Here is a 27,055-nt window from a genome sequence, read left to right on the forward strand (position 1 = left end):
TGATCAGGGGGGGGGGGGGTGTCTCGGAGGGATCTGAAAGGGTGGGTGAGTGATCAGAAGCCCCTAATGGGCAGTTGGGGGTCTGATCTGATGGGGGGCAGTGGCAGGTGGTGACAAGGGATGATTGACAGGTGACGGATAGGTGATTGACAGCTGATCAGCGGGCAATTACAGGGAAGATAGATGCAGTATACGGGGGGGGGGGGGAGATCTGAAGGGGTGGGGGGTGATCAGATACCCCTAAGGGGCAGTTGGGGGTCTGATCTAATGGGGGGCAGTGACAGGTGGTGACAAGGGATGATTGACAGGTGACTGATAGGTGATTGGCAGCTGATCACTGGGGAGATAGACAGATGCAGGGGAGATAGATAGGTTCAGTATACAGGGGGGGGGGGGGGTCGGGGGGAGATCTGGAGGTGTGGGGGTGATCAGATACCCCTAAGGGGTAGTTGGGGGTCTGCTCTGATGGATAGAAGTGACAGGTGGTGACAGGGATTTATTGATGGGTGATATGGGGGGTGGTTAGGTCTGATCTGCGGGCTGCAGGGGGGTACAGGGGGGTGTCTGATGGGTGCTGCGGGTGATCGGGGGGTCTGTGGGGCTCCTAAAGTGTGTGTGTGTGTTGCTATACTATGCCTGCTCTCCTCGCTGGTGGTCGATCGCTAAGTGTGACCACCAGCGGGAGGCAGGCAGTATAATACAGTTTGTTACGTAAACAAACTGTATTATACTCATTCTATTGGGCAATTTGAATGTTTACAGCCCGCCGGCGCTGCTGATTGGCCGGCGGGCTGAAGTCACATGGGGGCCGAAGAGTGTGACGTAGCGATCGCGCGGCTACAGCCGCGCGATCGCTCGTTAATCAGGCTGCAGCCGGCGACGCAGTACTGCGTCGCTGGTCCTGCAGCTGCCACTTTGCCGACGCACGGTATAAGCGTGCGGTCGGCAAGTGGTTAAAGGAAACCTGAACTGGAAAGACTGTGGGAGGTGCTTTTGAAGAGTAGCCTTTGAATTTGCTAGTTGGTTGGTTTTGTCCATCTCTGTGTTCTTGAGAGGACAAAGCCCAGGATTATCCTCGTTAGTATAGTGGTCAGTATCCCCGCCTGTCACGTGGGAGACCGGGGTTCAATTCCCCGACGGGGAGGCAGCTTTTGCTTCTTAAACTTTGTTTATCTCCATGTGTCTAGCCTAGGAATAACGTTTGTTCAGCCCTTTCACTAACATTTTCCAGCCCCCTTGCTGGTGGTGGATACTCACAGTGCCATGGCCGGTTAGCTCAGTTGGTTAGAGCGTGGTGCTAATAACGCCAAGGTCGCGGGTTCGATCCCCTTATGGGCCACAGGTGTGCGCTTAGACTTTTCACTCTGCCTGTCTGGGCACTGTGAAAGCAGTCGTTGCTTCTGCACTGGCGATCACTGACCCTCTTTCCATCAGTTGACTCTGCTAAAGGCAGCGAGCCCTCTGTACACCCAGGACTGTTGTCATGGTTTCAAGGAGATGAAATCGCACTCCCCCCTCATTGGAAATGTCCTTTTACATGGCATGCAAAAACAGTTACCTACTTTGCATACAACTTTGCCAACTGCTTTTTCTTTCCCAGCAATACTGCTGCTCTCCTTTCAGCTGTATGGAAATACCGTTGCTTGTCTTTTGCACCTAACACAAAATTGAAACACAATCTATTTCACAGAATAACCTCTACCCAAAAGCAAAACCAAACAAACCCTAGAGGCCACATTCAGGACAGAATGTGGCCTCGGTGACCGTTAGGAAAGGTAGTGAGCAAAAAGATCATTTCAGGATTTATGGAAACAAATCACTACTAGTTGTAATTGGCTACTGGATTCCAGCCTGGCTACATGGAAAGCACTACTGCCCTACTTCTGTGACTGAAGATACAGTTTAAAGGAAACCTGAACTGGAAAGACTGTGGGAGGTGCTTTTGAAGAGTAGCCTTTGAATTTGCTAGTTGGTTGGTTTTGTCCATCTCTGTGTTCTTGAGAGGACAAAGCCCAGGGTTATCCTCGTTAGTATAGTGGTCAGTATCCCCGCCTGTCACGCGGGAGACCGGGGTTCAATTCCCCGACGGGGAGGCAGCTTTTGCTTCTTAAACTTTGTTTATCTCCATGTGTCTAGCCTAGGAATAACGTTTGTTCAGCCCTTTCACTAGTGTTGGGCGAACATCTAGATGTTCGGGCCGAACAGGCCGAACATGGCCGCGATGTTCGGGTGTTCGACCCGAACTCCGAACATAATGGAAGTCAATGGGGACCCGAACTTTTGTGGTTTGTAAAGCCTCCTTACATGCTACATACCCCAAATTTACAGGGTATGTGCACCTTGGGAGTGGGTACAAGAGGAAAAAAAAATTTAGCAAAAAGAGCTTATAGTTTTTGAGAAAATCGATTTTAAAGTTTCAAAGGGAAAACTGTCTTTTAAATGCGGGAAATGTCTGTTTTCTTTGCACAGGTAACATGCTTTTTGTCGGCATGCAGTCATAAATGTAATACATATAAGAGGTTCCAGGAAAAGGGACCGGTAATGCTAACCCAGCAGCAGCACACGTGATGGAACAGGAGGAGGGTGGCGCAGGAGGAGAAGGCCACGCTTTGAGACACAACAACCCAGGCCTTGCATGAGGACAAGAAGCGTGCGGATAGCATGCTTTGTACCACCATGCAGTCATAAATGTAATAAAGATAAGTGGTTCAATAAACAGGGACCACGCGGCAACGCTAACCCAGCAGCAGCACACGTGATGGAACAGGAGGAGGCGCAGGAGGAGAAGGCCACGCTTTGTGAGACACAACAACCCAGGCCTTGCATGAGGACAAAAAGCGTGCGGATAGCATGCTTTGTACCGCCATGTAGTCATAAATGTAATAAAGATAAGAGGTTCAATAAACAGGGACCACGCGGCAACGCTAACCCAGCAGCAGCAGCAGCAGCAGCACACGTGATGGAACAGGAGGAGGCGCAGGAGGAGAAGGCCACGCTTTGTGAGACACAACAACCCAGGCCTTGCATGAGGACAAAAAGCGTGCGGATAGCATGCTTTGTACCGCCATGTAGTCATAAATGTAATAAAGATAAGAGGTTCAATAAACAGGGACCACGCGGCAACGGTAACCCAGCAGCAGCAGCAGCAGCAGCAGCACACGTGATGGAACAGGAGGAGGCGCAGGAGGAGAAGGCCACGCTTTGTGAGACACAACAACCCAGGCCTTGCATGAGGACAAAAAGCGTGCGGATAGCATGCTTTGTACCGCCATGTAGTCATAAATGTAATAAAGATAAGAGGTTCCATAAACAGGGACCACGCGGCAACGGTAACCCAGCAGCAGCAGCAGCAGCAGCAGCACACGTGATGGAACAGGAGGAGGCGCAGGAGGAGAAGGCCACGCTTTGTGAGACACAACAACCCAGGCCTTGCATGAGGACAAAAAGCGTGCGGATAGCATGCTTTGTACCGCCATGTAGTCATAAATGTAATAAAGATAAGAGGTTCCATAAACAGGGACCGGCAACGGTAACCCAGCAGCAGCAGCAGCAGCAGCAGCACACGTGATGGAACAGGAGGAGGCGCAGGAGGAGAAGGCCACGCTTTGTGAGACACAACAACCCAGGCCTTGCATGAGGACAAAAAGCGTGCGGATATAGCAGCAATGCTTTTTGCCGCCATGCAGTCATAAATGTAATACAGATGAGAGGTTCAATAAACAGGGACCGGAAACGCTAAACCATCCCAGATGTTCATCGGTCATGTTACTTGGTTGGGGTCCAGGAGTGTTGCGTAGTCGTTTCCAATCCAGGATTGATTCATTTTAATTTGAGTCAGACGGTCTGCATTTTCTGTGGAGAGGCGGATACGCCGATCTGTGATGATGCCTCCGGCAGCACTGAAACAGCGTTCCGACATAACGCTGGCTGCCGGGCAAGCCAGCACCTCTATTGCGTACATTGCCAGTTCGTGCCAGGTGTCTAGCTTCATGCCCGGTTTCAGGTCCAGCGGTGCCAGCCACAAATCCGTCTGTTCCTTTATTCCCCTCCAAATTTCCTCCCCTGTGTGCTGCTTATCCCCAAGGCAGATCAGCTTCAGCAACGCTTGCTGACGCATGCCAACAGCTGTGCTGCACTGCTTCCACGATCCTACTGCTGCTGGTGCTGGGTTAGCATTTCCGGATGAGGTACAGCTTTGAGATGCGTTGGAGGAGAAGGAGTCAGAGAGGTAGGTGCTGCTGTTGTTATCCAGCTGTTTGCGGCGTGGGCAACACCCGCGCCGTAGCAGGTGAGGAATCGCTGCCAGGCTCCACAAGGTTCACCCAGTGCGCGGTAAGGGAGATGTATCGACCCTGGCCGAACGCACTCGTCCAGGTGTCAGTGGTGAGGTGAACCTTGCAGGCAACGGCATTCTTCAAGCTTCGGGTTATTTAGCTGACCACGTGCTCATGCAACTCAGGCACTGCAGAGCGTGCAAAGTGGTAGCGGCTGGGAACAACGTAACGTGGGATGGCCACTGACATCATGCCCTTGAAGCTGTTTGTCTCCACCACTCGATATGGCAGCATTTCGCAGGCCAGAAGCTTGGCTATGCTGGCTGGCTGTTACTGCCACGGCCCGGGGGTCATTTGCTGGCAATTTCCTCTTGTGCTCAAACATCTCAGAGACAGACAACTCAACCGTAGCGCTGCACACCGAAGGGCTGTTGGTTGTTGTGTTTGATGAACACTGGGAGACCTCAAGAGCACTAGTTCGGAAAGTGACAGTGTCAGCATCGTCTGATGTTTGTGAATGTTGTGAACCACGCAATGGCTGGGCTACTGCTGCTGCTGAGGCGGGTCTGGTGGTGAGTCTGGTGAACCCAAGGGAGGCAGTGTTGCTGGTGGTACCCTGTCCTGCCGCGTTTGCCCACAGAGTGGGATGTTTGGATAGAATGTGGCGGCTCATGCTGGTGGTGGAGAGGTTGTTAATACTTTTCCCCCTGCTCAGGCGGGTCTTGCACACCTTGCAAATCGCCATGGTAACATCCTCAGTGCAGTCTTCAAAGAAAGCCCAGACTTTAACTGGCTGAGGACTCGGACCTCGTGCGTGATGTGCTGGTGCTGCTTAACCCACTGCTGGACGCTTGAGAGGTCATCCAAGTAATTATCTGGTCCTGTTCTTTTGGATCTGTGAGGGTTGTTGTCCTGGACAACATGGGCAGTATTGAGTGGGTTTTCTTGGGTGCTCCCCTGTGGCCTGTACGTGAACCGTCAGGGGAAACACCTCTTCCCTTGCCCCTCCCTCTTTCACCGGATTTCTTCCTCATTTCACTTATCCTTAAAGTACACGCTGACTGGCAGCAGTACAGTGGCAGTACAGAAATGCTATACAGTGGTGGGTGAGCGGTGTACCACTATTGTCAGCAGTGACACAGAGCACAATGCTATACAGTGGCGGGTGAGCGGTGTACTACTGTTCCCAGCAGACACAGAGTGGAAGTAAACACAATGCTATATAGTGTGGCTGAGCCGTGTACACAGAGTGGCATTAAACACAATGCTATATAGTCTGCTATATAGTCACCCCGAACAGGGTGATGTTCTGCAGAACCCGAACAGTGGCAAACACTGTTCGCCCAACACTACTGGGAGGGAACGCAGATTTTAGTACCTAAACACACGATACAACATGTTTTCCGGGGTCGGACTCTGAGGCACATACAGATGGTCCCGATCATCATCCTCATCATACAACTCTTCTCCTGAGTCTGACCCACCCACCACCTCTGCCACCCCAACATCCCCAGACACAGACCCCTCATCGTCCTCAACATTAACTTGGGATGCTGGCCTGAGCCAGACCTCCTCCTCCACATCAGGCCCCATCATCTCCTCAATGGCAGCCCTCATTAATCGCTCTGGCGACGGACTGATGGACACAACGTTCTCCTCCGGGGAGGGCTGCTGCTGACCACTGGCTGCTGGGGTGGATGTTATAGCTTGCGTGGGGCGTTGGCTGTTGCTGTTGTTGGGAGTGCTGCTCACAGCGGAGGTCTCTGGGGAACTCATGTTGAGCTCATATAGTGGTTGACGGTGAGTGGAGTATTACTGATCCCAGCAATATACACACTGACTGGCAGAGTACGCAATGCTATATAGTGTGGCTGAGCGGTGTACACAGAGTGGCAGTAAACACAATGCTATATAGTCTGGCTGAGCGAGCGGTGTACTACTGTTCCCAGCAGAATCAGAGTGGCAGTAAACAATGGTATATAGTCTGGCTGAGCGGTGTACACAGAGTGTCAGTAAACAATGGTATATAGTCTGGCTGAGCGAGCGGTGTACTACTGTTCCCAGCAGAATCAGAGTGGCAGTAAACAATGGTATATAGTCTGGCTGAGCGGTGTACACAGAGTGTCAGTAAACAATGGTATATAGTCTGGCTGAGCGGTGTACACACAATGCTATATAGTCTGCTATATAGTGTCAGTAAACAATGGTATATAGTCTGGCTGAGCGAGCGGTGTACTACTGTTCCCAGCAGAATCAGAGTGGCAGTAAACAATGGTATATAGTCTGGCTGAGCGGTGTACACAGAGTGTCAGTAAACAATGGTATATAGTCTGGCTGAGCGAGCGGTGTACTACTGTTCCCAGCAGAATCAGAGTGGCAGTAAACAATGGTATATAGTCTGGCTGAGCGGTGTACACAGAGTGTCAGTAAACAATGGTATATAGTCTGGCTGAGCGAGCGGTGTACTACTGTTCCCAGCAGAATCAGAGTGGCAGTAAACAATGGTATATAGTCTGGCTGAGCGGTGTACACAGAGTGTCAGTAAACAATGGTATATAGTCTGGCTGAGCGGTGTACACACAATGCTATATAGTCTGCTATATAGTGTCAGTAAACAATGGTATATAGTCTGGCTGAGCGAGCGGTGTACTACTGTTCCCAGCAGAATCAGAGTGGCAGTAAACAATGGTATATAGTCTGGCTGAGCGGTGTACACAGAGTTTCAGTAAACAATGGTATATAGTCTGGCTGAGCGGTGTACACAGAGTGTCAGTAAACAATGGTATATAGTCTGGCTGAGCGGTGTACACAGAGTGGCAGTAAACACAATGCTATATAGTCTGGCTGAGCGAGCGGTGTACTACTGTTCCCAGCAGAATCAGAGTGGCAGTAAACAATGGTATATAGTCTGGCTGAGCGGTGTACACAGAGTGTCAGTAAACAATGGTATATAGTCTGGCTGAGCGGTGTACACAGAGTGTCAGTAAACAATGGTATATAGTCTGGCTGAGCGGTGTACACAGAGTGGCAGTAAACACAATGCTATATACTCTGGCTGAGCGAGCGGTGTACTACTGTTCCCAGCAGACACAGAACAGTGAACAGAATGCTATATAGTGTGGCTGAGCGAGCGGTGTACCACTATTCCCAGCAGACACAGAACAGTGAACAGAATGCTATATAGTGTGGCTGAGCGGGCGGTGTACCACTATTCCCAGCAGACACAGAACAGTGAACAGAATGCTATATAGTGTGGATGAGCGAGCGGTGTACCACTATTCCCAGCAGACACAGAACAGTAAACAGAATGCTATATAGTGTGGCTGAGCGAGCGGTGTACCACTATTCCCAGCAGACACAGAACAGTGAACAGAATGCTATATAGTGTGGCTGAGCGAACGGTGTACCACTATTCCCAGCAGACACAGAACAGTGCACAGAATGCTATATAGTGTGGCTGAGCGAGCGGTGTACCACTATTCCCAGCAGACACAGAACAGTAAACAGAATGCTATATAGTGTGGCTGAGCGAGCGGTGTACCACTATTCCAAGCAGACACAGAACAGTGAACAGAATGCTATATAGTGTGGCTGAGCGAGCGGTGTACCACTATTCCCAGCAGACACAGAGTGGCAGTAAACAGAATGCTATATAGTGTGGCTGAGCGAGGTACACAGAGTGGCAGTAAACAGAATGCTATATAGTGTGGCTGAGCAAGCGGTGTACTACTATTCCCAGCAGACACAGAGTGGCAGTAAACAGAATGCTATATAGTGTGGCTGAGCGAGGTACACAGAGTGGCAGTAAACAGAATGCTATATAGTGTGGCTGAGCAAGCGGTGTACTACTGTTCCCAGCAGTGACACAATGACAGGGGGGACCCTGGCTAGCGTGGCTGGAGCGCGAACTACCCTGCCTGCCTACCCAAAGCTAAACCCACAGACAAATGGCGGAGATATGACGTGGTTCGGGTATTTATTTACCCGAACCACGTGACCGTTCGGCCAATCAGAGCGCGTTCGGGTCCGAACCACGTGACCCGTTCGGCCAATCACAGCGCTAGCCGAACGTTCGGGGAACGTTCGGCCATGCGCTCTTAGTTCGGCCATATGGCCGAACGGTTTGGCCGAGCACCGTCAGGTGTTCGGCCGAACTCGAACATCACCCGAACAGGGTGATGTTCTGCAGAACCCGAACAGTGGCGAACACTGTTCGCCCAACACTACCTTTCACTAACATTTTCCAGCCCCCTTGCTGGTGGTGGAGACTCACAGTGCCATGGCCGGTTAGCTCAGTTGGTTAGAGCGTGGTGCTAATAACACCAAGGTCGCGGGTTTGATCCCCGTACGGGCCACAGGTGTGCGCTTAGACTTTTCACTCTGCCTGTCTGGGCACTGTGAAAGCAGTCGTTGCTTCTGCACTGGAGATCACTGACCCTCTTTCCATCAGTTGACTCTGCTAAAGGCAGCGAGCCCTCTGTACACCCAGGACTGTTGTGATGGTTTCAAGGAGATGAAATCGCACTCCCCCCTCATTGGAAATGTCCTTTTACATGGCATGCAAAAACAGTTACCTACTTTGCATACAACTTTGCCAACTGCTTTTTCTTTCCCAGCAATACTGCTGCTCTCCTTTCAGCTGTATGGAAATACCGTTGCTTGTCTTTTGCACCTAACACAAAATTGAAACACAATCTATTTCACAGAATAACCTCTACCCAAAAGCAAAACCAAACAAACCCTAGAGGCCACATTCAGGACAGAATGTGGCCTCGGTGACCGTTAGGAAAGGTAGTGAGCAAAAAGATCATTTCAGGATTTATGGAAACAAATCACTACTAGTTGTAATTGGCTACTGGATTCCAGCCTGGCTACATGGAAAGCACTACTGCCCTACTTCTGTGACTGAAGATACAGTTTAAAGGAAACCTGAACTGGAAAGACTGTGGGAGGTGCTTTTGAAGAGTAGCCTTTGAATTTGCTAGTTGGTTGGTTTTGTCCATCTCTGTGTTCTTGAGAGGACAAAGCCCAGGGTTATCCTCGTTAGTATAGTGGTCAGTATCCCCGCCTGTCACGCGGGAGACCGGGGTTCAATTCCCTGACGGGGAGGCAGCTTTTGCTTCTTAAACTTTGTTTATCTCCATGTGTCTAGCCTAGGAATAACGTTTGTTCAGCCCTTTCACTAACATTTTCCAGCCCCCTTGCTGGTGGTGGAGACTCACAGTGCCATGGCCGGTTAGCTCAGTTGGTTAGAGCGTGGTGCTAATAACGCCAAGGTCGCGGGTTCGATCCCCGTACGGGCCACAGGTGTGCGCTTAGACTTTTCACTCTGCCTGTCTGGGCACTGTGAAAGCAGTCGTTGCTTCTGCACTGGAGATCACTGACCCTCTTTCCATCAGTTGACTCTGCTAAAGGCAGCGAGCCCTCTGTACACCCAGGACTGTTGTCATGGTTTCAAGGAGATGAAATCGCACTCCCCCCTCATTGGAAATGTCCTTTTACATGGCATGCAAAAACAGTTACCTACTTTGCATACAACTTTGCCAACTGCTTTTTCTTTCCCAGCAATACTGCTGCTCTCCTTTCAGCTGTATGGAAATACCGTTGCTTGTCTTTTGCACCTAACACAAAATTGAAACACAATCTATTTCACAGAATAACCTCTACCCAAAAGCAAAACCAAACAAACCCTAGAGGCCACATTCAGGACAGAATGTGGCCTCGGTGACCGTTAGGAAAGGTAGTGAGCAAAAAGATCATTTCAGGATTTATGGAAACAAATCACTACTAGTTGTAATTGGCTACTGGATTCCAGCCTGGCTACATGGAAAGCACTACTGCCCTACTTCTGTGACTGAAGATACAGTGTAAAGGAAACCTGAACTGGAAAGACTGTGGGAGGTGCTTTTGAAGAGTAGCCTTTGAATTTGCTAGTTGGTTGGTTTTGTCCATCTCTGTGTTCTTGAGAGGACAAAGCCCAGGGTTATCCTCGTTAGTATAGTGGTCAGTATCCCCGCCTGTCACGCGGGAGACCGGGGTTCAATTCCCCGACGGGGAGGCAGCTTTTGCTTCTTAAACTTTGTTTATCTCCATGTGTCTAGCCTAGGAATAACGTTTGTTCAGCCCTTTCACTAACATTTTCCAGCCCCCTTGCTGGTGGTGGAGACTCACAGTGTCATGGCCGGTTAGCTCAGTTGGTTAGAGCGTGGTGCTAATAACGCCAAGGTCGCGGGTTCGATCCCCGTACGGGCCACAGGTGTGCGCTTAGACTTTTCACTCTGCCTGTCTGGGCACTGTGAAAGCAATACTTCTGCACTGGAGATCACTGACCCTCTTTCCATCAGTTGACTCTGCTAAAGGCAGCGAGCCCTCTGTACACCCAGGACTGTTGTCATGGTTTCAAGGAGATGAAATCGCACTCCCCCCTCATTGGAAATGTCCTTTTACATGGCATGCAAAAACAGTTACCTACTTTGCATACAACTTTGCCAACTGCTTTTTCTTTCCCAGCAATACTGCTGCTCTCCTTTCAGCTGTATGGAAATACCGTTGCTTGTCTTTTGCACCTAACACAAAATTGAAACACAATCTATTTCACAGAATAACCTCTACCCAAAAGCAAAACCAAACAAACCCTAGAGGCCACATTCAGGACAGAATGTGGCCTCGGTGACCGTTAGGAAAGGTAGTGAGCAAAAAGATCATTTCAGGATTTATGGAAACAAATCACTACTAGTTGTAATTGGCTACTGGATTCCAGCCTGGCTACATGGAAAGCACTACTGCCCTACTTCTGTGACTGAAGATACAGTTTAAAGGAAACCTGAACTGGAAAGACTGTGGGAGGTGCTTTTGAAGAGTAGCCTTTGAATTTGCTAGTTGGTTGGTTTTGTCCATCTCTGTGTTCTTGAGAGGACAAAGCCCAGGGTTATCCTCGTTAGTATAGTGGTCAGTATCCCCGCCTGTCACGCGGGAGACCGGGGTTCAATTCCCCGACGGGGAGGCAGCTTTTGCTTCTTAAACTTTGTTTATCTCCATGTGTCTAGCCTAGGAATAACGTTTGTTCAGCCCTTTCACTAACATTTTCCAGCCCCCTTGCTGGTGGTGGAGACTCACAGTGCCATGGCCGGTTAGCTCAGTTGGCTAGAGTGTGGTGCTAATAACGCCAAGGTCGTGGGTTCGATCCCCGTACGGGCCACAGGTGTGCGCTTAGACTTTTCTGCACTGGAGATCACTGACCCTCTTTCCATCAGTTGACTCTGCTAAAGGCAGCGAGCCCTCTGTACACCCAGGACTGTTGTCATGGTTTCAAGGAGATGAAATCGCACTCCCCCCTCATTGGAAATGTCCTTTTACATGGCATGCAAAAACAGTTACCTACTTTGCATACAACTTTGCCAACTGCTTTTTCTTTCCCAGCAATACTGCTGCTCTCCTTTCAGCTGTATGGAAATACCGTTGCTTGTCTTTTGCACCTAACACAAAATTGAAACACAATCTATTTCACAGAATAACCTCTACCCAAAAGCAAAACCAAACAAACCCTAGAGGCCACATTCAGGACAGAATGTGGCCTCGGTGACCGTTAGGAAAGGTAGTGAGCAAAAAGATCATTTCAGGATTTATGGAAACAAATCACTACTAGTTGTAATTGGCTACTGGATTCCAGCCTGGCTACATGGAAAGCACTACTGCCCTACTTCTGTGACTGAAGATACAGTTTAAAGGAAACCTGAACTGGAAAGACTGTGGGAGGTGCTTTTGAAGAGTAGCCTTTGAATTTGCTAGTTGGTTGGTTTTGTCCATCGCTGTGTTCTTGAGAGGACAAAGCCCAGGGTTATCCTCGTTAGTATAGTGGTCAGTATCCCCGCCTGTCACGCGGGAGACCGGGGTTCAATTCCCCGACGGGGAGGCAGCTTTTGCTTCTTAAACTTTGTTTATCTCCATGTGTCTAGCCTAGGAATAACGTTTGTTCAGCCCTTTCACTAACATTTTCCAGCCCCCTTGCTGGTGGTGGAGACTCACAGGGCCATGGCCGGTTAGCTCAGTTGGTTAGAGCGTGGTGCTAATAACGCCAAGGTCGTGGGTTCGATCCCCGTACGGGCCACAGGTGTGCGCTTAGACTTTTCACTCTGCCTGTCTGGGCACTGTGAAAGCAGTCGTTGCTTCCGCACTGGAGATCACTGACCCTCTTTCCATCAGTTGACTCTGCTAAAGGCAGCGAGCCCTCTGTACACCCAGGACTGTTGTCATGGTTTCAAGGAGATGAAATCGCACTCCCCCCTCATTGGAAATGTCCTTTTACATGGCATGCAAAAACAGTTACCTACTTTGCATACAACTTTGCCAACTGCTTTTTCTTTCCCAGCAATACTGCTGCTCTCCTTTCAGCTGTATGGAAATACCGTTGCTTGTCTTTTGCACCTAACACAAAATTGAAACACAATCTATTTCACAGAATAACCTCTACCCAAAAGCAAAACCAAACAAACCCTAGAGGCCACATTCAGGACAGAATGTGGCCTCGGTGACCGTTAGGAAAGGTAGTGAGCAAAAAGATCATTTCAGGATTTATGGAAACAAATCACTACTAGTTGTAATTGGCTACTGGATTCCAGCCTGGCTACATGGAAAGCACTACTGCCCTACTTCTGTGACTGAAGATACAGTTTAAAGGAAACCTGAACTGGAAAGACTGTGGGAGGTGCTTTTGAAGAGTAGCCTTTGAATTTGCTAGTTGGTTGGTTTTGTCCATCTCTGTGTTCTTGAGAGGACAAAGCCCAGGGTTATCCTCGTTAGTATAGTGGTCAGTATCCCCGCCTGTCATGCGGGAGACCGGGGTTCAATTCCCCGACGGGGAGGCAGCTTTTGCTTCTTAAACTTTGTTTATCTCCATGTGTCTAGCCTAGGAATAACGTTTGTTCAGCCCTTTCACTAACATTTTCCAGCCCCCTTGCTGGTGGTGGAGACTCACAGTGCCATGGCCGGTTAGCTCAGTTGGTTAAAGCGTGGTGCTAATAATGCCAAGGTCGCGGGTTCGATCCCTGTACGGGCCACAGGTGTGCGCTTAGACTTTTCACTCTGCCTGTCTGGGCACTGTGAAAGCAGTCGTTGCTTCCGCACTGGAGATCACTGACCCTCTTTCCATCAGTTGACTCTGCTAAAGGCAGCGAGCCCTCTGTACACCCAGGACTGTTGTCATGGTTTCAAGGAGATGAAATCGCACTCCCCCCTCATTGGAAATGTCCTTTTACATGGCATGCAAAAACAGTTACCTACTTTGCATACAACTTTGCCAACTGCTTTTTCTTTCCCAGCAATACTGCTGCTCTCCTTTCAGCTGTATGGAAATACCGTTGCTTGTCTTTTGCACCTAACACAAAATTGAAACACAATCTATTTCACAGAATAACCTCTACCCAAAAGCAAAACCAAACAAACCCTAGAGGCCACATTCAGGACAGAATGTGGCCTCGGTGACCGTTAGGAAAGGTAGTGAGCAAAAAGATCATTTCAGGATTTATGGAAACAAATCACTACTAGTTGTAATTGGCTACTGGATTCCAGCCTGGCTACATGGAAAGCACTACTGCCCTACTTCTGTGACTGAAGATACAGTTTAAAGGAAACCTGAACTGGAAAGACTGTGGGAGGTGCTTTTGAAGAGTAGCCTTTGAATTTGCTAGTTGGTTGGTTTTGTCCATCTCTGTGTTCTTGAGAGGACAAAGCCCAGGGTTATCCTCGTTAGTATAGTGGTCAGTATCCCCGCCTGTCACGCGGGAGACCGGGGTTCAATTCCCCGACGGGGAGGCAGCTTTTGCTTCTTAAACTTTGTTTATCTCCATGTGTCTAGCCTAGGAATAACGTTTGTTCAGCCCTTTCACTAACATTTTCCAGCCCCCTTGCTGGTGGTGGAGACTCACAGTGCCATGGCCGGTTAGCTCAGTTGGTTAGAGCGTGGTGCTAATAACGCCAAGGTCGTGGGTTCGATCCCCGTACGGGCCACAGGTGTGCGCTTAGACTTTTCACTCTGCCTGTCTGGGCACTGTGAAAGCAGTCGTTGCTTCTGCACTGGAGATCACTGACCCTCTTTCCATCAGTTGACTCTGCTAAAGGCAGCGAACCCTCTGTACACCCAGGACTGTTGTCATGGTTTCAAGGAGATGAAATCGCACTCCCCCCTCATTGGAAATGTCCTTTTACATGGCATGCAAAAACAGTTACCTACTTTGCATACAACTTTGCCAACTGCTTTTTCTTTCCCAGCAATACTGCTGCTCTCCTTTCAGCTGTATGGAAATACCGTTGCTTGTCTTTTGCACCTAACACAAAATTGAAACACAATCTATTTCACAGAATAACCTCTACCCAAAAGCAAAACCAAACAAACCCTAGAGGCCACATTCAGGACAGAATGTGGCCTCAGTGACCGTTAGGAAAGGTAGTGAGCAAAAAGATCATTTCAGGATTTATGGAAACAAATCACTACTAGTTGTAATTGGCTACTGGATTCCAGCCTGGCTACATGGAAAGCACTACTGCCCTACTTCTGTGACTGAAGATACAGTTTAAAGGAAACCTGAACTGGAAAGACTGTGGGAGGTGCTTTTGAAGAGTAGCCTTTGAATTTGCTAGTTGGTTGGTTTTGTCCATCTCTGTGTTCTTGAGAGGACAAAGCCCAGGGTTATCCTCGTTAGTATAGTGGTCAGTATCCCCGCCTGTCACGCGGGAGACCGGGGTTCAATTCCCCGACGGGGAGGCAGATTTTGCGTCTTAAACTTTGTTTATCTCCATGTGTCTAGCCTAGGAATAACGTTTGTTCAGCCCTTTCACTAACATTTTCCAGCCCCCTTGCTGGTGGTGGAGACTCACAGTGCCATGGCCGGTTAGCTCAGTTGGTTAGAACGTGGTGCTAATAACGCCAAGGTCGTGGGTTCGATCCCCGTACGGGCCACAGGTGTGCGCTTAGACTTTTCACTCTGCCTGTCTGGGCACTGTGAAAGCAGTCGTTGCTTCCGCACTGGAGATCACTGACCCTCTTTCCATCAGTTGACTCTGCTAAAGGCAGCGAGCCCTCTGTACACCCAGGACTGTTGTCATGGTTTCAAGGAGATGAAATCGCACTCCCCCCTCATTGGAAATGTCCTTTTACATGGCATGCAAAAACAGTTACCTACTTTGCATACAACTTTGCCAACTGCTTTTTCTTTCCCAGCAATACTGCTGCTCTCCTTTCAGCTGTATGGAAATACCGTTGCTTGTCTTTTGCACCTAACACAAAATTGAAACACAATCTATTTCACAGAATAACCTCTACCCAAAAGCAAAACCAAACAAACCCTAGAGGCCACATTCAGGACAGAATGTGGCCTCGGTGACCGTTAGGAAAGGTAGTGAGCAAAAAGATCATTTCAGGATTTATGGAAACAAATCACTACTAGTTGTAATTGGCTACTGGATTCCAGCCTGGCTACATGGAAAGCACTACTGCCCTACTTCTGTGACTGAAGATACAGTTTAAAGGAAACCTGAACTGGAAAGACTGTGGGAGGTGCTTTTGAAGAGTAGCCTTTGAATTTGCTAGTTGGTTGGTTTTGTCCATCTCTGTGTTCTTGAGAGGACAAAGCCCAGGGTTATCCTCGTTAGTATAGTGGTCAGTATCCCCGCCTGTCACGCGGGAGACCGGGGTTCAATTCCCCGATGGGGAGGCAGCTTTTGCTTCTTAAACTTTGTTTATCTCCATGTGTCTAGCCTAGGAATAACGTTTGTTCAGCCCTTTCACTAACATTTTCCAGCCCCCTTGCTGGTGGTGGAGACTCACAGTGCCTTTGCCGGTTAGCTCAGTTGGTTAGAGCGTGGTGCTAATAACGCCAAGGTCGTGGGTTCGATCCCCGTACGGGCCACAGGTGTGCGCTTAGACTTTTCACTCTGCCTGTCTGGGCACTGTGAAAGCAATACTTCTGCACTGGAGATCACTGACCCTCTTTCCATCAGTTGACTCTGCTAAAGGCAGCGAGCCCTCTGTACACCCAGGACTGTTGTCATGGTTTCAAGGAGATGAAATCGCACTCCCCCCTCATTGGAAATGTCCTTTTACATGGCATGCAAAAACAGTTACCTACTTTGCATACAACTTTGCCAACTGCTTTTTCTTTCCCAGCAATACTGCTGCTCTCCTTTCAGCTGTATGGAAATACTGTTGCTTGTCTTTTGCACCTAACACAAAATTGAAACACAATCTATTTCACAGAATAACCTCTACCCAAAAGCAAAACCAAACAAACCCTAGAGGCCACATTCAGGACAGAATGTGGCCTCGGTGACCGTTAGGAAAGGTAGTGAGCAAAAAGATCATTTCAGGATTTATGGAAACAAATCACTACTAGTTGTAATTGGCTACTGGATTCCAGCCTGGCTACATGGAAAGCACTACTGCCCTACTTCTGTGACTGAAGATACAGTTTAAAGGAAACCTGAACTGGAAAGACTGTGGGAGGTGCTTTTGAAGAGTAGCCTTTGAATTTGCTAGTTGGTTGGTTTTGTCCATCTCTGTGTTCTTGAGAGGACAAAGCCCAGGGTTATCCTCGTTAGTATAGTGGTCTGTATCCCCGCCTGTCACGCGGGAGACCGGGGTTCAATTCCCCGACGGGGAGGCAGCTTTTGCTTCTTAAACTTTGTTTATCTCCATGTTTCTAGCCTAGGAATAACGTTTGTTCAGCCCTTTCACTAACATTTTCCAGCCCCCTTGCTGGTGGTGGAGACTCACAGTGCCATGGCCGGTTAGCTCAGTTGGCTAGAGCGTGGTGCTAATAACGCCAAGGTCGTGGGTTCGATCACTGTACGGGCCACAGGTGTGTGCTTAGACTTTTCTGCACTGGAGATCACTGACCCTCTTTCCATCAGTTGACTCTGCTTAAGGCAGCGAGCCCTCTGTACACCCAGGACTGTTGTCATGGTTTCAAGGAGATGAAATCGCACTCCCCCCTCATTGGAAATGTCCTTTTACATGGCATGCAAAAACAGTTACCTACTTTGCATACAACTTTGCCAACTGCTTTTTCTTTCCCAGCAATACTGCTGCTCTCCTTTCAGCTGTATGGAAATACCGTTGCTTGTCTTTTGCACCTAACACAAAATTGAAACACAATCTATTTCACAGAATAACCTCTACCCAAAAGCAAAACCAAACAAACCCTAGAGGCCACATTCAGGACAGAATGTGGCCTCGGTGACCGTTAGGAAAGGTAGTGAGCAAAAAGATCATTTCAGGATTTATGGAAACAAATCACTACTAGTTGTAATTGGCTACTGGATTCCAGCCTGGCTACATGGAAAGCACTACTGCCCTACTTCTGTGACTGAAGATACAGTTTAAAGGAAACCTGAACTGGAAAGACTGTGGGAGGTGCTTTTGAAGAGTAGCCTTTGAATTTGCTAGTTGGTTGGTTTTGTCCATCTCTGTGTTCTTGAGAGGACAAAGCCCAGGGTTATCCTCGTTAGTATAGTGGTCAGTATCCCCGCCTGTCACGCGGGAGACCGGGGTTCAATTCCCCGACGGGGAGGCAGCTTTTGCTTCTTAAACTTTGTTTATCTCCATGTGTCTAGCCTAGGAATAATTTTTGTTCAGCCCTTTCACTAACATTTTCCAGCCCCCTTGCTGGTGGTGGAGACTCACAGTGCCATGGCCGGTTAGCTCAGTTGGTTAGAGCGTGGTGCTAATAACGCCAAGGTCGTGGGTTCGATCCCCGTACGGGTCACAGGTGTGCGCTTAGACTTTTCACTCTGCCTGTCTGGGCACTGTGAAAGCAGTCGTTGCTTCTGCACTGGAGATCACTGACCCTCTTTCTATCAGTTGACTCTGCTAAAGGCAGCGAGCCCTCTGTACACCCAGGACTGTTGTCATGGTTTCAAGGAGATGAAATCGCACTCCCCCCTCATTGGAAATGTCCTTTTACATGGCATGCAAAAACAGTTACCTACTTTGCATACAACTTTGCCAACTGCTTTTTCTTTCCCAGCAATACTGCTGCTCTCCTTTCAGCTGTATGGAAATACCGTTGCTTGTCTTTTGCACCTAACACAAAATTGAAACACAATCTATTTCACAGAATAACCTCTACCCAAAAGCAAAACCAAACAAACCCTAGAGGCCACATTCAGGACAGAATGTGGCCTCGGTGACCGTTAGGAAAGGTAGTGAGCAAAAAGATCATTTCAGGATTTATGGAAACAAATCACTACTAGTTGTAATTGGCTACTGGATTCCAGCCTGGCTACATGGAAAGCACTACTGCCCTACTTCTGTGACTGAAGATACAGTTTAAAGGAAACCTGAACTGGAAAGACTGTGGGAGGTGCTTTTGAAGAGTAGCCTTTGAATTTGCTAGTTGGTTGGTTTTGTCCATCTCTGTGTTCTTGAGAGGACAAAGCCCAGGGTTATCCTCGTTAGTATAGTGGTCAGTATCCCCGCCTGTCACGCGGGAGACCGGGGTTCAATTCCCCGACGGGGAGGCAGCTTTTGCTTCTTAAACTTTGTTTATCTCCATGTGTCTAGCCTAGGAATAACGTTTGTTCAGCCCTTTCACTAACATTTTCCAGCCCCCTTGCTGGTGGTGGAGACTCACAGTGCCATGGCCGGTTAGCTCAGTTGGTTAGAGCGTGGTGCTAATAACGCCAAGGTCGTGGGTTCGATCCCCGTACGGGCCACAGGTGTGCGCTTAGACTTTTCACTCTGCCTGTCTGGGCACTGTGAAAGCAATACTTCTGCACTGGAGATCACTGACCCTCTTTCCATCAGTTGACTCTGCTAAAGGCAGCGAGCCCTCTGTACACCCAGGACTGTTGTCATGGTTTCAAGGAGATGAAATCGCACTCCCCCCTCATTGGAAATGTCCTTTTACATGGCATGCAAAAACAGTTACCTACTTTGCATACAACTTTGCCAACTGCTTTTTCTTTCCCAGCAATACTGCTGCTCTCCTTTCAGCTGTATGGAAATACCGTTGCTTGTCTTTTGCACCTAACACAAAATTGAAACACAATCTATTTCACAGAATAACCTCTACCCAAAAGCAAAACCAAACAAACCCTAGAGGCCACATTCAGGACAGAATGTGGCCTCGGTGACCGTTAGGAAAGGTAGTGAGCAAAAAGATCATTTCAGGATTTATGGAAACAAATCACTACTAGTTGTAATTGGCTACTGGATTCCAGCCTGGCTACATGGAAAGCACTACTGCCCTACTTCTGTGACTGAAGATACAGTTTAAAGGAAACCTGAACTGGAAAGACTGTGGGAGGTGCTTTTGAAGAGTAGCCTTTGAATTTGCTAGTTGGTTGGTTTTGTCCATCTCTGTGTTCTTGAGAGGACAAAGCCCAGGGTTATCCTCGTTAGTATAGTGGTCAGTATCCCCGCCTGTCACGCGGGAGACCGGGGTTCAATTCCCCGACGGGGAGGCAGCTTTTGCTTCTTAAACTTTGTTTATCTCCATGTGTCTAGCCTAGGAATAACGTTTGTTCAGCCCTTTCACTAACATTTTCCAGCCCCCTTGCTGGTGGTGGAGACTCACAGTGCCATGGCCGGTTAGCTCAGTTGGTTAGAGCGTGGTGCTAATAACACCAAGGTCGCGGGTTTGATCCCCGTATGGGCCACAGGTGTGCGCTTAGACTTTTCACTCTGCCTGTCTGGGCACTGTGAAAGCAGTCGTTGCTTCTGCACTGGAGATCACTGACCCTCTTTCCATCAGTTGACTCTGCTAAAGGCAGCGAGCCCTCTGTACACCCAGGACTGTTGTCATGGTTTCAAGGAGATGAAATCGCACTCCCCCCTCATTGGAAATGTCCTTTTACATGGCATGCAAAAACAGTTACCTACTTTGCATACAACTTTGCCAACTGCTTTTTCTTTCCCAGCAATACTGCTGCTCTCCTTTCAGCTGTATGGAAATACCGTTGCTTGTCTTTTGCACCTAACACAAAATTGAAACACAATCTATTTCACAGAATAACCTCTACCCAAAAGCAAAACCAAACAAACCCTAGAGGCCACATTCAGGACAGAATGTGGCCTCGGTGACCGTTAGGAAAGGTAGTGAGCAAAAAGATCATTTCAGGATTTATGGAAACAAATCACTACTAGTTGTAATTGGCTACTGGATTCCAGCCTGGCTACATGGAAAGCACTACTGCCCTACTTCTGTGACTGAAGATACAGTTTAAAGGAAACCTGAACTGGAAAGACTGTGGGAGGTGCTTTTGAAGAGTAGCCTTTGAATTTGCTAGTTGGTTGGTTTTGTCCATCGCTGTGTTCTTGAGAGGACAAAGCCCAGGGTTATCCTCGTTACTATAGTGGGCAGTATCCCCGCCTGTCACGCGGGAGACCGGGGTTCAATTCCCCGACGGGGAGGCAGCTTTTGCTTCTTAAACTTTGTTTATCTCCATGTGTCTAGCCTAGGAATAACGTTTGTTCAGCCCTTTCACTAACATTTTCCAGCCCCCTTGCTGGTGGTGGAGACTCACAGTGCCATGGCTGGTTAGCTCAGTTGGTTAGAGCGTGGTGCTAATAACGCCAAGGTCGTGGGTTTGATCCCCGTACGGGCCACAGGTGTGTGCTTAGACTTTTCACTCTGCCTGTCTGGGCACTGTGAAAGCAGTCGTTGCTTCCGCACTGGAGATCACTGACCCTCTTTCCATCAGTTGACTCTGCTAAAGGCAGCGAGCCCTCTGTACACCCAGGACTGTTGTCATGGTTTCAAGGAGATGAAATCGCACTCCCCCCTCATTGGAAATGTCCTTTTACATGGCATGCAAAAACAGTTACCTACTTTGCATACAACTTTGCCAACTGCTTTTTCTTTCCCAGCAATACTGCTGCTCTCCTTTCAGCTGTATGGAAATACCGTTGCTTGTCTTTTGCACCTAACACAAAATTGAAACACAATCTATTTCACAGAATAACCTCTACCCAAAAGCAAAACCAAACAAACCCTAGAGGCCACATTCAGGACAGAATGTGGCCTCGGTGACCGTTAGGAAAGGTAGTGAGCAAAAAGATCATTTCAGGATTTATGGAAACAAATCACTACTAGTTGTAATTGGCTACTGGATTCCAGCCTGGCTACATGGAAAGCACTACTGCCCTACTTCTGTGACTGAAGATACAGTTTAAAGGAAACCTGAACTGGAAAGACTGTGGGAGGTGCTTTTGAAGAGTAGCCTTTGAATTTGCTAGTTGGTTGGTTTTGTCCATCTCTGTGTTCTTGAGAGGACAAAGCCCAGGGTTATCCTCGTTAGTATAGTGGTCAGTATCCCCGCCTGTCATGCGGGAGACCGGGGTTCAATTCCCCGACGGGGAGGCAGCTTTTGCTTCTTAAACTTTGTTTATCTCCATGTGTCTAGCCTAGGAATAACGTTTGTTCAGCCCTTTCACTAACATTTTCCAGCCCCCTTGCTGGTGGTGGAGACTCACAGTGCCATGGCCGGTTAGCTCAGTTGGTTAAAGCGTGGTGCTAATAATGCCAAGGTCGCGGGTTCGATCCCTGTACGGGCCACAGGTGTGCGCTTAGACTTTTCACTCTGCCTGTCTGGGCACTGTGAAAGCAGTCGTTGCTTCTGCTCTGGAGATCACTGACCCTCTTTCCATCAGTTGACTCTGCTAAAGGCAGCGAGCCCTCTGTACACCCAGGACTGTTGTCATGGTTTCAAGGAGATGAAATCGCACTCCCCCCTCTTTGGAAATGTCCTTTTACATGGCATGCAAAAACAGTTACCTACTTTGCATACAACTTTGCCAACTGCTTTTTCTTTCCCAGCAATACTGCTGCTCTCCTTTCAGCTGTATGGAAATACCGTTGCTTGTCTTTTGCACCTAACACAAAATTGAAACACAATCTATTTCACAGAATAACCTCTACCCAAAAGCAAAACCAAACAAACCCTAGAGGCCACATTCAGGACAGAATGTGGCCTCAGTGACCGTTAGGAAAGGTAGTGAGCAAAAAGATCATTTCAGGATTTATGGAAACAAATCACTACTAGTTGTAATTGGCTACTGGATTCCAGCCTGGCTACATGGAAAGCACTACTGCCCTACTTCTGTGACTGAGGATACAGTTTAAAGGAAACCTGAACTGGAAAGACTGTGGGAGGTGCTTTTGAAGAGTAGCCTTTGAATTTGCTAGTTGGTTGGTTTTGTCCATCTCTGTGTTCTTGAGAGGACAAAGCCCAGGGTTATCCTCGTTAGTATAGTGGTCAGTATCCCCGCCTGTCACGCGGGAGACCGGGGTTCAATTCCCCGACGGGGAGGCAGCTTTTGCTTCTTAAACTTTGTTTATCTCCATGTGTCTAGCCTAGGAATAACGTTTGTTCAGCCCTTTCACTAACATTTTCCAGCCCCCTTGCTGGTGGTGGAGACTCACAGTGCCATGGCCGGTTAGCTCAGTTGGTTAGAGCGTGGTGCTAATAACGCCAAGGTCGTGGGTTCGATCCCCATACGGGCCACAGGTGTGCGCTTAGACTTTTCACTCTGCCTGTCTGGGCACTGTGAAAGCAGTCGTTGCTTCTGCACTGGAGATCACTGACCCTCTTTCCATCAGTTGACTCTGCTAAAGGCAGCGAGCCCTCTGTACACCCAGGACTGTTGTCATGGTTTCAAGGAGATGAAATCGCACTCCCCCCTCATTGGAAATGTCCTATTACATGGCATGCAAAAACAGTTACCTACTTTGCATACAACTTTGCCAACTGCTTTTTCTTTCCCAGCAATACTGCTGCTCTCCTTTCAGCTGTATGGAAATACCGTTGCTTGTCTTTTGCACCTAACACAAAATTGAAACACAATCTATTTCACAGAATAACCTCTACCCAAAAGCAAAACCAAACAAACCCTAGAGGCCACATTCAGGACAGAATGTGGCCTCGGTGACCGTTAGGAAAGGTAGTGAGCAAAAAGATCATTTCAGGATTTATGGAAACAAATCACTACTAGTTGTAATTGGCTACTGGATTCCAGCCTGGCTACATGGAAAGCACTACTGCCCTACTTCTGTGACTGAAGATACAGTTTAAAGGAAACCTGAACTGGAAAGACTGTGGGAGGTGCTTTTGAAGAGTAGCCTTTGAATTTGCTAGTTGGTTGGTTTTGTCCATCTCTGTGTTCTTGAGAGGACAAAGCCCAGGGTTATCCTCGTTATTATAGTGGTCAGTATCCCCGCCTGTCACGCGGGAGACCGGGGTTCAATTCCCCGACGGGGAGGCAGCTTTTGCTTCTTAAACTTTGTTTATCTCCATGTGTCTAGCCTAGGAATAACGTTTGTTCAGCCCTTTCACTAACATTTTCCAGCCCCCTTGCTGGTGGTGGAGACTCACAGTGCCATGGCCGGTTAGCTCAGTTGGTTAGAGCGTGGTGCTAATAACGCCAAGGTCGTGGGTTCCATCCCCATACGGGCCACAGGTGTGCGCTTAGACTTTTCACTCTGCCTGTCTGGGCACTGTGAAAGCAGTCGTTGCTTCTGCACTGGAGATCACTGACCCTCTTTCCATCAGTTGACTCTGCTAAAGGCAGCGAGCCCTCTGTACACCCAGGACTGTTGTCATGGTTTCAAGGAGATGAAATCGCACTCCCCCCTCATTGGAAATGTCCTTTTACATGGCATGCAAAAACAGTTACCTACTTTGCATACAACTTTGCCAACTGCTTTTTCTTTCCCAGCAATACTGCTGCTCTCCTTTCAGCTGTATGGAAATACCGTTGCTTGTCTTTTGCACCTAACACAAAATTGAAACACAATCTATTTCACAGAATAACCTCTACCCAAAAGCAAAACCAAACAAACCCTAGAGGCCACATTCAGGACAGAATGTGGCCTCGGTGACCGTTAGGAAAGGTAGTGAGCAAAAAGATCATTTCAGGATTTATGGAAACAAATCACTACTAGTTGTAATTGGCTACTGGATTCCAGCCTGGCTACATGGAAAGCACTACTGCCCTACTTCTGTGACTGAAGATACAGTTTAAAGGAAACCTGAACTGGAAAGACTGTGGGAGGTGCTTTTGAAGAGTAGCCTTTGAATTTGCTAGTTGGTTGGTTTTGTCCATCTCTGTGTTCTTGAGAGGACAAAGCCCAGGGTTATCCTCGTTAGTATAGTGGTCAGTATCCCCGCCTGTCACGCGGGAGACCGGGGTTCAATTCCCCGACGGGGAGGCAGCTTTTGCTTCTTAAACTTTGTTTATCTCCATGTGTCTAGCCTAGGAATAACGTTTGTTCAGCCCTTTCACTAACATTTTCCAGCCCCCTTGCTGGTGGTGGAGACTCACATCGCCATGGCCGGATAGCTCAGTTGGTTAGAGCGTGGTGCTAATAACGCCAAGGTCGTGGGTTCGATCCCCGTACGGGCCACAGGTGTGCGCTTAGACTTTTCACTCTGCCTGTCTGGGCACTGTGAAAGCAGTCGTTGCTTCTGCACTGGAGATCACTGACCCTCTTTCCATCAGTTGACTCTGCTAAAGGCAGCGAGCCCTCTGTACACCCAGGACTGTTGTCATGGTTTCAAGGAGATGAAATCGCACTCCCCCCTCATTGGAAATGTCCTTTTACATGGCATGCAAAAACAGTTACCTACTTTGCATACAACTTTGCCAACTGCTTTTTCTTTCCCAGCAATACTGCTGCTCTCCTTTCAGCTGTATGGAAATACCGTTGCTTGTCTTTTGCACCTAACACAAAATTGAAACACAATCTATTTCACAGAATAACCTCTACCCAAAAGCAAAACCAAACAAACCCTAGAGGCCACATTCAGGACAGAATGTGGCCTCGGTGACCGTTAGGAAAGGTAGTGAGCAAAAAGATCATTTCAGGATTTATGGAAACAAATCACTACTAGTTGTAATTGGCTACTGGATTCCAGCCTGGCTACATGGAAAGCACTACTGCCCTACTTCTGTGACTGAAGATACAGTTTAAAGGAAACCTGAACTGGAAAGACTGTGGGAGGTGCTTTTGAAGAGTAGCCTTTGAATTTGCTAGTTGGTTGGTTTTGTCCATCTCTGTGTACATGAGAGGACAAAGCCCAGGGTTAACCTCGTTAGTATAGTGGTCAGTATCCCCGCCTGTCACGCGGGAGACCGGGGTTCAATTCCCTAACGGGGAGGCAGCTTTTGCTTCTTAAACTTTGTTTATCTCCATGTGTCTAGCCTAGGAATAACGTTTGTTCAGCCCTTTCACTAACATTTTCCAGCCCCCTTGCTGGTGGTGGAGACTCACAGTGCCATGGCCGGTTAGCTCAGTTGGTTAGAGCGTGGTGCTAATAACGCCAAGGTCGTGGGTTCGATCCCCATACGGGCCACAGGTGTGCGCTTAGACTTTTCACTCTGCCTGTCTGGGCACTGTGAAAGCAGTCGTTGCTTCTGCACTGGAGATCATTGACCCTCTTTCCATCAGTTGACTCTGCTAAAGGCAGCGAGCCCTCTGTACACCCAGGACTGTTGTCATGGCTTCAAGGAGATGAAATCGCACTCCCCCCTCATTGGAAATGTCCTTTTACATGGCATGCAAAAACAGTTACCTACTTTGCATACAACTTTGCCAACTGCTTTTTCTTTCCCAGCAATACTGCTGCTCTCCTTTCAGCTGTATGGAAATACTGTTGCTTGTCTTTTGCACCTAACACAAAATTGAAACACAATCTATTTCACAGAATAACCTCTACCCAAAAGCAAAACCAAACAAACCCTAGAGGCCACATTCAGGACAGAATGTGGCCTCGGTGACCGTTAGGAAAGGTAGTGAGCAAAAAGATCATTTCAGGATTTATGGAAACAAATCACTACTAGTTGTAATTGGCTACTGGATTCCAGCCTGGCTACATGGAAAGCACTACTGCCCTACTTCTGTGACTGAAGATACAGTTTAAAGGAAACCTGAACTGGAAAGACTGTGGGAGGTGCTTTTGAAGAGTAGCCTTTGAATTTGCTAGTTGGTTGGTTTTGTCCATCTCTGTGTTCTTGAGAGGACAAAGCCCAGGGTTATCCTCGTTAGTATAGTGGTCAGTATCCCCGCCTGTCACGCGGGAGACCGGGGTTCAATTCCCCGACGGGGAGGCAGCTTTTGCTTCTTAAACTTTGTTTATCTCCATGTGTCTAGCCTAGGAATAACGTTTGTTCAGCCCTTTCACTAACATTTTCCAGCCCCCTTGCTGGTGGTGGAGACTCACAGTGCCATGGCCGGTTAGCTCAGTTGGTTAGAGCGTGGTGCTAATAACGCCAAGGTCGTGGGTTCGATCCCCGTACGGGCCACAGGTGTGCGCTTAGACTTTTCACTCTGCCTGTCTGGGCACTGTGAAAGCAGTCGTTGCTTCTGCACTGGAGATCACTGACCCTCTTTCCATCAGTTGACTCTGCTAAAGGCAGCGAGCCCTCTGTACACCCAGGACTGTTGTCATGGTTTCAAGGAGATGAAATCGCACTCCCCCCTCATTGGAAATGTCCTTTTACATGGCATGCAAAAACAGTTACCTACTTTGCATACAACTTTGCCAACTGCTTTTTCTTTCCCAGCAATACTGCTGCTCTCCTTTCAGCTGTATGGAAATACCGTTGCTTGTCTTTTGCACCTAACACAAAATTGAAACACAATCTATTTCACAGAATAACCTCTACCCAAAAGCAAAACCAAACAAACCCTAGAGGCCACATTCAGGACAGAATGTGGCCTCGGTGACCGTTAGGAAAGGTAGTGAGCAAAAAGATCATTTCAGGATTTATGGAAACAAATCACTACTAG

At 48.3% G+C, this 27,055-nt stretch overlaps 40 non-coding genes across 40 annotated transcripts; all 40 read left to right on the plus strand.

The window, feature by feature from the left end:
- Positions 1 to 1,072: 1,072 nt before the first annotated feature.
- On the plus strand, positions 1,073 to 1,144 carry TRNAD-GUC (transfer RNA aspartic acid (anticodon GUC)). The gene has a single exon. It is a non-coding gene; the product is annotated as a tRNA-Asp (tRNA).
- Positions 1,145 to 1,265: 121 nt separating this feature from the next.
- TRNAI-AAU (transfer RNA isoleucine (anticodon AAU)) lies at positions 1,266 to 1,339 on the plus strand. The gene has a single exon. It is a non-coding gene; the product is annotated as a tRNA-Ile (tRNA).
- Positions 1,340 to 2,021: 682 nt separating this feature from the next.
- Positions 2,022 to 2,093, plus strand: TRNAD-GUC (transfer RNA aspartic acid (anticodon GUC)). The gene has a single exon. It is a non-coding gene; the product is annotated as a tRNA-Asp (tRNA).
- A 6,462-nt stretch (positions 2,094 to 8,555) lies between these two features.
- On the plus strand, positions 8,556 to 8,629 carry TRNAI-AAU (transfer RNA isoleucine (anticodon AAU)). Its single transcript has one exon. It is a non-coding gene; the product is annotated as a tRNA-Ile (tRNA).
- A 682-nt stretch (positions 8,630 to 9,311) lies between these two features.
- TRNAD-GUC (transfer RNA aspartic acid (anticodon GUC)) lies at positions 9,312 to 9,383 on the plus strand. The gene has a single exon. It is a non-coding gene; the product is annotated as a tRNA-Asp (tRNA).
- Positions 9,384 to 9,504: 121 nt separating this feature from the next.
- Positions 9,505 to 9,578, plus strand: TRNAI-AAU (transfer RNA isoleucine (anticodon AAU)). The gene has a single exon. It is a non-coding gene; the product is annotated as a tRNA-Ile (tRNA).
- Positions 9,579 to 10,260: 682 nt separating this feature from the next.
- On the plus strand, positions 10,261 to 10,332 carry TRNAD-GUC (transfer RNA aspartic acid (anticodon GUC)). Its single transcript has one exon. It is a non-coding gene; the product is annotated as a tRNA-Asp (tRNA).
- Positions 10,333 to 10,453: 121 nt separating this feature from the next.
- Positions 10,454 to 10,527, plus strand: TRNAI-AAU (transfer RNA isoleucine (anticodon AAU)). The gene has a single exon. It is a non-coding gene; the product is annotated as a tRNA-Ile (tRNA).
- A 678-nt stretch (positions 10,528 to 11,205) lies between these two features.
- On the plus strand, positions 11,206 to 11,277 carry TRNAD-GUC (transfer RNA aspartic acid (anticodon GUC)). Its single transcript has one exon. It is a non-coding gene; the product is annotated as a tRNA-Asp (tRNA).
- Positions 11,278 to 11,398: 121 nt separating this feature from the next.
- On the plus strand, positions 11,399 to 11,472 carry TRNAI-AAU (transfer RNA isoleucine (anticodon AAU)). Its single transcript has one exon. It is a non-coding gene; the product is annotated as a tRNA-Ile (tRNA).
- A 642-nt stretch (positions 11,473 to 12,114) lies between these two features.
- On the plus strand, positions 12,115 to 12,186 carry TRNAD-GUC (transfer RNA aspartic acid (anticodon GUC)). The gene has a single exon. It is a non-coding gene; the product is annotated as a tRNA-Asp (tRNA).
- Positions 12,187 to 12,307: 121 nt separating this feature from the next.
- On the plus strand, positions 12,308 to 12,381 carry TRNAI-AAU (transfer RNA isoleucine (anticodon AAU)). The gene has a single exon. It is a non-coding gene; the product is annotated as a tRNA-Ile (tRNA).
- Positions 12,382 to 13,063: 682 nt separating this feature from the next.
- TRNAD-GUC (transfer RNA aspartic acid (anticodon GUC)) lies at positions 13,064 to 13,135 on the plus strand. The gene has a single exon. It is a non-coding gene; the product is annotated as a tRNA-Asp (tRNA).
- A 121-nt stretch (positions 13,136 to 13,256) lies between these two features.
- TRNAI-AAU (transfer RNA isoleucine (anticodon AAU)) lies at positions 13,257 to 13,330 on the plus strand. Its single transcript has one exon. It is a non-coding gene; the product is annotated as a tRNA-Ile (tRNA).
- A 682-nt stretch (positions 13,331 to 14,012) lies between these two features.
- Positions 14,013 to 14,084, plus strand: TRNAD-GUC (transfer RNA aspartic acid (anticodon GUC)). Its single transcript has one exon. It is a non-coding gene; the product is annotated as a tRNA-Asp (tRNA).
- Positions 14,085 to 14,205: 121 nt separating this feature from the next.
- On the plus strand, positions 14,206 to 14,279 carry TRNAI-AAU (transfer RNA isoleucine (anticodon AAU)). The gene has a single exon. It is a non-coding gene; the product is annotated as a tRNA-Ile (tRNA).
- Positions 14,280 to 14,961: 682 nt separating this feature from the next.
- TRNAD-GUC (transfer RNA aspartic acid (anticodon GUC)) lies at positions 14,962 to 15,033 on the plus strand. Its single transcript has one exon. It is a non-coding gene; the product is annotated as a tRNA-Asp (tRNA).
- A 121-nt stretch (positions 15,034 to 15,154) lies between these two features.
- Positions 15,155 to 15,228, plus strand: TRNAI-AAU (transfer RNA isoleucine (anticodon AAU)). The gene has a single exon. It is a non-coding gene; the product is annotated as a tRNA-Ile (tRNA).
- A 682-nt stretch (positions 15,229 to 15,910) lies between these two features.
- On the plus strand, positions 15,911 to 15,982 carry TRNAD-GUC (transfer RNA aspartic acid (anticodon GUC)). Its single transcript has one exon. It is a non-coding gene; the product is annotated as a tRNA-Asp (tRNA).
- Positions 15,983 to 16,103: 121 nt separating this feature from the next.
- On the plus strand, positions 16,104 to 16,177 carry TRNAI-AAU (transfer RNA isoleucine (anticodon AAU)). Its single transcript has one exon. It is a non-coding gene; the product is annotated as a tRNA-Ile (tRNA).
- Positions 16,178 to 16,855: 678 nt separating this feature from the next.
- TRNAD-GUC (transfer RNA aspartic acid (anticodon GUC)) lies at positions 16,856 to 16,927 on the plus strand. The gene has a single exon. It is a non-coding gene; the product is annotated as a tRNA-Asp (tRNA).
- Positions 16,928 to 17,048: 121 nt separating this feature from the next.
- On the plus strand, positions 17,049 to 17,122 carry TRNAI-AAU (transfer RNA isoleucine (anticodon AAU)). Its single transcript has one exon. It is a non-coding gene; the product is annotated as a tRNA-Ile (tRNA).
- A 642-nt stretch (positions 17,123 to 17,764) lies between these two features.
- Positions 17,765 to 17,836, plus strand: TRNAD-GUC (transfer RNA aspartic acid (anticodon GUC)). Its single transcript has one exon. It is a non-coding gene; the product is annotated as a tRNA-Asp (tRNA).
- A 121-nt stretch (positions 17,837 to 17,957) lies between these two features.
- TRNAI-AAU (transfer RNA isoleucine (anticodon AAU)) lies at positions 17,958 to 18,031 on the plus strand. Its single transcript has one exon. It is a non-coding gene; the product is annotated as a tRNA-Ile (tRNA).
- A 682-nt stretch (positions 18,032 to 18,713) lies between these two features.
- Positions 18,714 to 18,785, plus strand: TRNAD-GUC (transfer RNA aspartic acid (anticodon GUC)). The gene has a single exon. It is a non-coding gene; the product is annotated as a tRNA-Asp (tRNA).
- A 121-nt stretch (positions 18,786 to 18,906) lies between these two features.
- TRNAI-AAU (transfer RNA isoleucine (anticodon AAU)) lies at positions 18,907 to 18,980 on the plus strand. Its single transcript has one exon. It is a non-coding gene; the product is annotated as a tRNA-Ile (tRNA).
- Positions 18,981 to 19,658: 678 nt separating this feature from the next.
- On the plus strand, positions 19,659 to 19,730 carry TRNAD-GUC (transfer RNA aspartic acid (anticodon GUC)). Its single transcript has one exon. It is a non-coding gene; the product is annotated as a tRNA-Asp (tRNA).
- A 121-nt stretch (positions 19,731 to 19,851) lies between these two features.
- TRNAI-AAU (transfer RNA isoleucine (anticodon AAU)) lies at positions 19,852 to 19,925 on the plus strand. The gene has a single exon. It is a non-coding gene; the product is annotated as a tRNA-Ile (tRNA).
- Positions 19,926 to 20,800: 875 nt separating this feature from the next.
- On the plus strand, positions 20,801 to 20,874 carry TRNAI-AAU (transfer RNA isoleucine (anticodon AAU)). The gene has a single exon. It is a non-coding gene; the product is annotated as a tRNA-Ile (tRNA).
- Positions 20,875 to 21,556: 682 nt separating this feature from the next.
- Positions 21,557 to 21,628, plus strand: TRNAD-GUC (transfer RNA aspartic acid (anticodon GUC)). Its single transcript has one exon. It is a non-coding gene; the product is annotated as a tRNA-Asp (tRNA).
- Positions 21,629 to 21,749: 121 nt separating this feature from the next.
- Positions 21,750 to 21,823, plus strand: TRNAI-AAU (transfer RNA isoleucine (anticodon AAU)). The gene has a single exon. It is a non-coding gene; the product is annotated as a tRNA-Ile (tRNA).
- Positions 21,824 to 22,505: 682 nt separating this feature from the next.
- TRNAD-GUC (transfer RNA aspartic acid (anticodon GUC)) lies at positions 22,506 to 22,577 on the plus strand. The gene has a single exon. It is a non-coding gene; the product is annotated as a tRNA-Asp (tRNA).
- A 121-nt stretch (positions 22,578 to 22,698) lies between these two features.
- On the plus strand, positions 22,699 to 22,772 carry TRNAI-AAU (transfer RNA isoleucine (anticodon AAU)). Its single transcript has one exon. It is a non-coding gene; the product is annotated as a tRNA-Ile (tRNA).
- A 682-nt stretch (positions 22,773 to 23,454) lies between these two features.
- Positions 23,455 to 23,526, plus strand: TRNAD-GUC (transfer RNA aspartic acid (anticodon GUC)). Its single transcript has one exon. It is a non-coding gene; the product is annotated as a tRNA-Asp (tRNA).
- Positions 23,527 to 23,647: 121 nt separating this feature from the next.
- On the plus strand, positions 23,648 to 23,721 carry TRNAI-AAU (transfer RNA isoleucine (anticodon AAU)). Its single transcript has one exon. It is a non-coding gene; the product is annotated as a tRNA-Ile (tRNA).
- Positions 23,722 to 24,403: 682 nt separating this feature from the next.
- On the plus strand, positions 24,404 to 24,475 carry TRNAD-GUC (transfer RNA aspartic acid (anticodon GUC)). Its single transcript has one exon. It is a non-coding gene; the product is annotated as a tRNA-Asp (tRNA).
- Positions 24,476 to 24,596: 121 nt separating this feature from the next.
- On the plus strand, positions 24,597 to 24,670 carry TRNAI-AAU (transfer RNA isoleucine (anticodon AAU)). The gene has a single exon. It is a non-coding gene; the product is annotated as a tRNA-Ile (tRNA).
- An 875-nt stretch (positions 24,671 to 25,545) lies between these two features.
- Positions 25,546 to 25,619, plus strand: TRNAI-AAU (transfer RNA isoleucine (anticodon AAU)). Its single transcript has one exon. It is a non-coding gene; the product is annotated as a tRNA-Ile (tRNA).
- Positions 25,620 to 26,301: 682 nt separating this feature from the next.
- TRNAD-GUC (transfer RNA aspartic acid (anticodon GUC)) lies at positions 26,302 to 26,373 on the plus strand. Its single transcript has one exon. It is a non-coding gene; the product is annotated as a tRNA-Asp (tRNA).
- A 121-nt stretch (positions 26,374 to 26,494) lies between these two features.
- On the plus strand, positions 26,495 to 26,568 carry TRNAI-AAU (transfer RNA isoleucine (anticodon AAU)). Its single transcript has one exon. It is a non-coding gene; the product is annotated as a tRNA-Ile (tRNA).
- Positions 26,569 to 27,055: the final 487 nt, after the last annotated feature.

The sequence above is a fragment of the Hyperolius riggenbachi genome, chromosome 2, assembly GCF_040937935.1.
Source record: "Hyperolius riggenbachi isolate aHypRig1 chromosome 2, aHypRig1.pri, whole genome shotgun sequence".
Taxonomy (NCBI): domain Eukaryota; kingdom Metazoa; phylum Chordata; class Amphibia; order Anura; family Hyperoliidae; genus Hyperolius; species Hyperolius riggenbachi.